This window comes from Juglans microcarpa x Juglans regia, chromosome 5S, assembly GCF_004785595.1.
Source record: "Juglans microcarpa x Juglans regia isolate MS1-56 chromosome 5S, Jm3101_v1.0, whole genome shotgun sequence".
In the NCBI taxonomy this organism is placed as follows: Eukaryota; Viridiplantae; Streptophyta; class Magnoliopsida; order Fagales; family Juglandaceae; genus Juglans; species Juglans microcarpa x Juglans regia.
The window spans coordinates 16,025,767-16,032,709 of record NC_054603.1 but is presented as its reverse complement, the minus strand read 5'-3'; positions in this window follow the sequence as shown (position 1 = coordinate 16,032,709).

Here is a 6,943-nt window from a genome sequence, read left to right as displayed (position 1 = left end):
TCAAGCGAATTCTCTATCTGAACTTTACTTGAGCACCATGTCAAGAGAGAGTCGAACGTACTCTCTAATTAACATATTCTCAGCTCAAACTAGGCTCCACAGTGTCCATTGTTCACATAACCCAACATTGTAAATATCACTCATTGTGTGTGTGTAGCCAAACCAAGTCAACCAACAAATATCTACGATTGTTTAACATATCCACACAAATTCACAATTAGGAATTTAGGGGACAGTGTGTGTGTGTAGCCAAACCAAGTTAACGTCCTAATAAAACATATCCACATGAATTCACAATTAGGGGCAGTGTGTGTGCATTTAGCCCAACCATTTAACTTCATAAAGAAAATACCCATGAAAATCAAACAAACTCTCAAACTCTAGGCAAATTTTAATTAGCATCTAATCCACTGCATAAATAAAACTACACTTAATTAGGGCTACAAAGAGTATATTGAGTTTACAAGGAAGTCACAATGGAGATCACTTTTCATGATGGGGGTGGGTGGCGGCAACAACTTCACAACACTAGAGAAAAGAGAGAAGACCGAGAAATGAGAAGTGGGAAATAGAAGGTAAAGTAAGGTGAGGGGGAGAAAAGGGGCGGGTCCCACATTTTGGACCCTATCCTAGACTTAAACGACGTCATTCCACTAGATAAGGAACAACGTCATTTTAATCAATAGGAGATTTAACTGTGGATTTATTAGAAGTAAAATGACCTCGTTTTACAATTTTAAAAAATTGTTGGAGTTCCGAGCTTGGCTCCAAATCTGAATCTGACTCCAACAATTTTTTTTTACAAAAACTATGGCTCTGAACTCTGATTTTTCTGACACCGATGGAGTCAGAGTCGGAGTGTGTGTCGGACAGAGTCGAAGTTATGAAGTTTTTACCTAGCCCTAGGGCTGGTCAACGATTTCTATGCAAGCCACGATGGCTTCCAATGTGAGAAAAAGACCTGTGATTCCAATGACAAGAGAGACAGTGAAAGGCATTGAGAGAGAGAACAAATGATATGACAGGTTGTTTCCAACTCAAAGGTGGCGTCCGATGGAATAGAAGGGCTGGTTAGTTGTCTCTACAAGTCATGATGACTTATGATGTGCAAGAGATAGCTAAGCCTCCAACAATGGCGTTAATCGCATCACTTGTAGAGAAACAAACATGTCATGTGGTTCGGTAGGCAGCATAGTTTTGAGAAAGAATGTGACTGTTGGGAAAAACAAAAATATAACAATTAAAAATATTTTTCCTAAAGCTATAATTCCATGCATACTTGTTAAACAATTGTAGCAAAATTATATCTTAACTAAAGCCCTAAAGTCAATGCCAATACTTTAAAATAGAGATTATCCTTAGATTTGAGTTAGGGTTTAATAACCTTGAGCCCTTTCCCTCCCTCTTCTTCATCCTGATTCTCTTACTCTATCCTCTCTCATGCACCAACCACCAGCCGCACAACCTTTCTCCTCTCTCACACCGCTAAGCCTATCCCTTTATCAGCCGACAACATCTGTTCTGACAGGCACAAACGAAGCTCCTTCCATTCACCTCTCCTTTGTTCACTGATTTTTCAAACGTCTCTCATCTGTCTAAGCTCTCTCATCTCTTCGAAGTCCGTTCACTTCTCCTCCTTCCACCAGTAGCCTATCTTTGTTGTGAGGTTGTCGATTTAAGCCTCTTTGACTTGTGATGATAGCCTTTTTTTTTTTTTTTGTATTATAATTTATAACAAAGTGCTTAGTTTTGATGTTGTTTTCATGATTGATAATTAATTTTCATATTATTTGTTGTTTAAATTGTTTATCTGTGTATGTGCAAGCATTTAAAAAATTTTGGAACAAATTTTCAAGATTGTGAACATCCTTGAACTATTTCCCATTGTGAGTGTGCAATGTGTTTGATTTAATATATTTTTTTTGCATGAAAAAAATTACTTTTGTTAATTTATTATGTTCTAATTGTGTTGTAAAATTAGATTAATATAAATTATTGAAAGATGAGTGAACTAAAATCTAGATTAGAGTCTTAGACTTGTGATATTTGTCATGTTGCAACTAGCAGTTGTGTAATTGTGTTATTACATTTCTGTTTTGTTTTGTTCTTTATTTTTTTTAGTTTTGTAATTAATTATGTATTTCACATGTTAGATAGATTCTTCATCGACTCCAATTGATTTTGAGTCAAATAAACCAATCATTAATTTGAGAGATGATTTGAGAGAGACCTAAACATCAAGACCCCCTTAGTGCCCCTACTAGTAGTATTTGTTCACTTCCTAAGAAACGGAAGGGGAATGATTCATTAGTTGTTCGTGACCATTTTATAAAGGTAGAGGGTTGTTCTATAGATAACACTAAGGCTAAGCGTAATTATTGTGGCAAGTGTATGATTACCACTCAAAGAGAAACAAAACTTCAACCATGCAAAACTATTTGCCTTCATATTCCAAAAATTCTCATAAACGTGGGCCTTTGAATATGTACAAAAAAAAATTGGCAGATGAGGCAACACCCAAGGAGGGGGTTAGAGAGAGAGATGGTAGTATGATAAGGAATCTTGTAACTCACAAGTATAGTAAACAAGCTGTGTGGTTGTCAATTACAGAGATGATAATTACTGACGAGTTATCATTTAGAATTGTTGAAGGGGAATTGTTGAAGGGCAAGGATTTAGAAAGATGTGTTAGTCTTTTGAATCTCGGTTTAAAATGCCATGTCGTGTCACTGTTACAAGAGATAGCATGAAATTATTTGCATTAGAAAAAGGGAAAGCTAAAAAAGTTGTTTAAAGACAATGGCATGAGGATTTCATTGACTACCAATATATGGACATCGGTACAAAATCTTAATTATATATGTCTAACTGCACATTTTAGGGATTGAAAATTGCAGAAAAAAAATCATTAATTGTTGTTTCATCCTTAATCATCGAGGGGTAATATTGGGAGGTATGTTGAATCGTGCCTTCTTAATTGGGGCATTGATAGAATATTTACTATAAGTGTTGATAATGCATGCTTCAATAATACTATAATTTCATATTTGAGGCAGTTTTTGAAAGGGAATGTGTTGGGGGAAGTATATCTACTTGAAATGTTGTGTTCATATTTTGAATCTTATTATGAATGAGGGTTTGAAGGAGTGTAATGACGCCATCACAATGATTAGAAATAAGGTTAGATATGTGTACTTCTCGCCTACAAGATTATACAAGTTTAAAAAATGTGCTGAAAAAGAGAGAATGAATTGTGAGAAAATATTGTCTCTTGATGTACTAACTTGACGGAACTCAACTTATATGATGTTAGAGTCAACTTAGAAGTTTGAGAAGGTTTTCAGGTAGATGGAGAGTAAGGATTACAATTTCCTCTCTTACTTTAGTGATGGAAACATGAAGCCTCATAGAGTTAAGGAGTGGGAGACAGTGTGAGTGTTTGTAAAGTTTTTTAAAATTTTTTATGATGCCATTACGAGATTTTCTGAATTTTTTTATGTCACGGCCAACACCAGCTTTCTAGAGATTTGTGAACTCCAAAAATAGTTGATTAGGCTGAACGAGAGTTATAGTAGTTGTTTGATGAGCATACCCATAAGCATGAGAATGAAATATAATAAGTATTGATGGTTATTAGATAGAATGAACCTGTTGATGTTGATTGGAGTTGTGCTTGATCCACATAGCAAATTAGGGTTTCTTAGTTTCCTCCACTTGAAGAAGATTCATGATGAGTCTTGTGTTGAAGAGTTGATGTCGAATGTAAGACCATTATGTGGAGTATAATGCTACATTCGGTTTTACCATGACTAGCCGAGAACATGAGCATCCTCTGACATTTACAACCACAAATGATGGTGATGGCAATCTTGAGAAAAAATGGTTCTATGAGTGGTATCAAACATCTTCTACCATGGGATATACTATTGCCAAAACAGAGATAGATCGATATTTATCAGATGGTTGTGAGGCACTCAACCCATCTTCCGACTTCTTGATTTGGTGGAAAATTAATAAGCCTAATTATCCTATACTTGTGAGGATTGCACGAGACTTGTTGGTCATGCATATTTCGACGGTTGCATCCAAGTCAACATTTAGTACGGAAGGTCATGTACTTGATCCTTTTCGGAGTTTTTTTGACTCGAGAACCTTTGAGGCACTTATTTGTACTCCAAATTGGTAAAGACATCCATCAACACTAATTGATATTCGAGAGTATAGATAATGTGGAGAGCTTCATGGTAGAATCGGGTAATGTTTTGATCATTAAATATTCATTTGCTTTTATAATTTAATTTTAGTATTTTTCATCATCCAAATTCGTTAATAATTGGTATTTTATTCTTATTAATGTTTCTATATAGAGTTGGGCACACAATCAAACATCACAAGTATTGAAGATTGAAGGTTGAAGTAACAAGCTTAAAGATTACAAATGACAAGAATTGCTGCCATTTATTTATCTTATGTTTTTTAGTTACATTGTTATTTAGGATAATTTATTTTTATTTGTAATGTGTATAAAACATCTAGAAGAGTTGTTTTTATTTATTTATAGTTATCTAGTAATTAGTGTAGTAGTATATATTTACACCATCGCTATTTTACTATTGCTAATATAATTTTTTCAAACTTAACATTACAAATGACATTAAAATTAAACTTGAATATTTAAAATGAGGTTTAAAAACTCACTACAACAAATTAAGATTTTAAAGCAACCCCAAAAGTCCAAAATGATATGAAAATAAGGTAAAAAAAACTCCAAAACAAGGCTCAAAAGGGCCCAAACCGACCTTCAAACCGATGAACCGGCTCGAACCAGTCTGGCCAGTTTTCCTCTTCTCTTTCGGCCAGGTGAGTCGATTTTAGAGTATAAAACAGTCGATTGGTTTTGATTTAAGGCCGAAGCCACCCCAAATAATAAATTTGTATATTTTATTCATATATGATCATGATCATGGATGAGCTACCCTCAATTTATTCTTTCTTGGCCCATTTTCGTTTTTGCTCTTGGTGTTTGGTATTTTGTCAAAATCTACCCAATCTCCTCCTTGTCGTGTATAGATAGGTATTGATTATTCTGATATTAGTGGTGTACGTGTTCTTTGTTTAGCAATCTCAGCCTCAACGTCAGTCAGTGGCCTCAGTCACGTGTTGCTTACAATCCTTTTGATTTATTAAATGGTTAGCTTTTTATGTTGACTTATATCTTGTTTGGTTTTGTTGATAAAGTTTTGTAACTCTTTTTTCTAAAAAAGAAATTTAGATTATGAGACATATTTCTTAATGAGTAATATTATATGTAGTCGTAGAGTATATAAATATCATACAGTTATTTTAAAAAAGAATAAGATCTACTATTAAAAAATTATTATTTTTCATGTAGGTCCTATATATATTTATTTTTTTAAAAATAATTACGCGACATTTACGTATTCATAATTTACAGACTGTAACTATCATTTCTCTTTTTTAATAAATACTACAGTTGGAAGAAATAATTTTTTATACTATTACCTCTAAGAAGAGATAAAAAGTTCTATAATTTCTTAAATATCACCATTAAGAAAATATGAATAGTTGAGAGTCGAGCGAGAATGCCATCCAACTCAGGGAGAATGCTATCCAACTCAGCTTCGACTAGCCGACTAGGCTTAGAATGCTATTCTAATGCTTTTATAAATGATACACGTATTTATATTACATAATTTAATTTAAAAAATAAATTTTATAAATTAAATCTTATCATTTAATTTAAGTGAATGTAATGTAGATGTTGTGTAATATAGAGGCCTTAAAATAACATTATTTTTTTAATCTTTAAAAAAGGATCTTCTTTCCCCTCTAATAAAGGTGTAATACTTCCACGGCAGCTTTTAAATAGGTTATTTATTTATTTATTTATTTTATTCTTGAGTCCATAATGTTTTTTTTTTATTTTTATTTTTTTTAATAGAACCACCAGAAGTAGGTGATGATATACAAATATATAAAAGAGGCCCTCGACAGTGGATGATGGCATTATAAGTGTGGCCTTCCACTTATAAGAATGCCAAGGGTGGGTATATAAGGCATACAAAATTTGTAACGAGTTCTCTCGACTTCATTTGTTTTCAGAAAATTTTTCAATTCATTTAATTATTACAATTTTTTTAATTTTTTTAAAAATAATATTAAAAAAATATATTCTAATAATATTTTATTCAATTTTTAACTTTTATCTCAATTCATCTTATCTCATCTGTGAAAACAAGCGAGGCAATATAGCAAGTAAATTCAGTGTATGGTGCTGTTGTTTGGCTTTTTGTTTTTATTTTTTATTTTTATTTATTTTTATAGTTGTTGGTTCTTCCATGATCTACTCTGAATTTGTATGTAGCATTACTATTAATGAAATATGACTTTGTTTTTCATTTTGTATAATATCCTACAATGAGCAAAATCTCAAAACTTGGAATCAAGTAAGTTTTTTTAAAAAATAAGTTTTAAAAATTGGATGATTCAAAAAACTTAATATTGAGCAATTCAAAATGTCTAAGTTTAAAAGTAAAAGAGAAATGATTTGTATAAGTTCTAAATAGACAAGTCTCATATAAAATTTTGTAAAAAAGTAGATCCCGTCTAAAAAAGTGTAAAAAAACTATTATTTATTACTGAAACCTATTTTTTTTACAAAAAACTTATATATAACATGTCTATTTGAAGTTTGTACCAATCATTATTTTACACTTTTTCTACCCTAAATATCGTCAGTTATAGAAAAAAGATAAATGTTCTTCAGTTTTAATTTCATGATGGCGGTACATATAGTCATAAATGTAATACAAAGATACATATTTTACTTCTAATTTTTCCCTTCAACCAAAAAAAAAAAAAATATGTTAAGATATGTACATCGCTCTAATATTTTCGCACAAGGAAAAAAAGTGAAAAATAC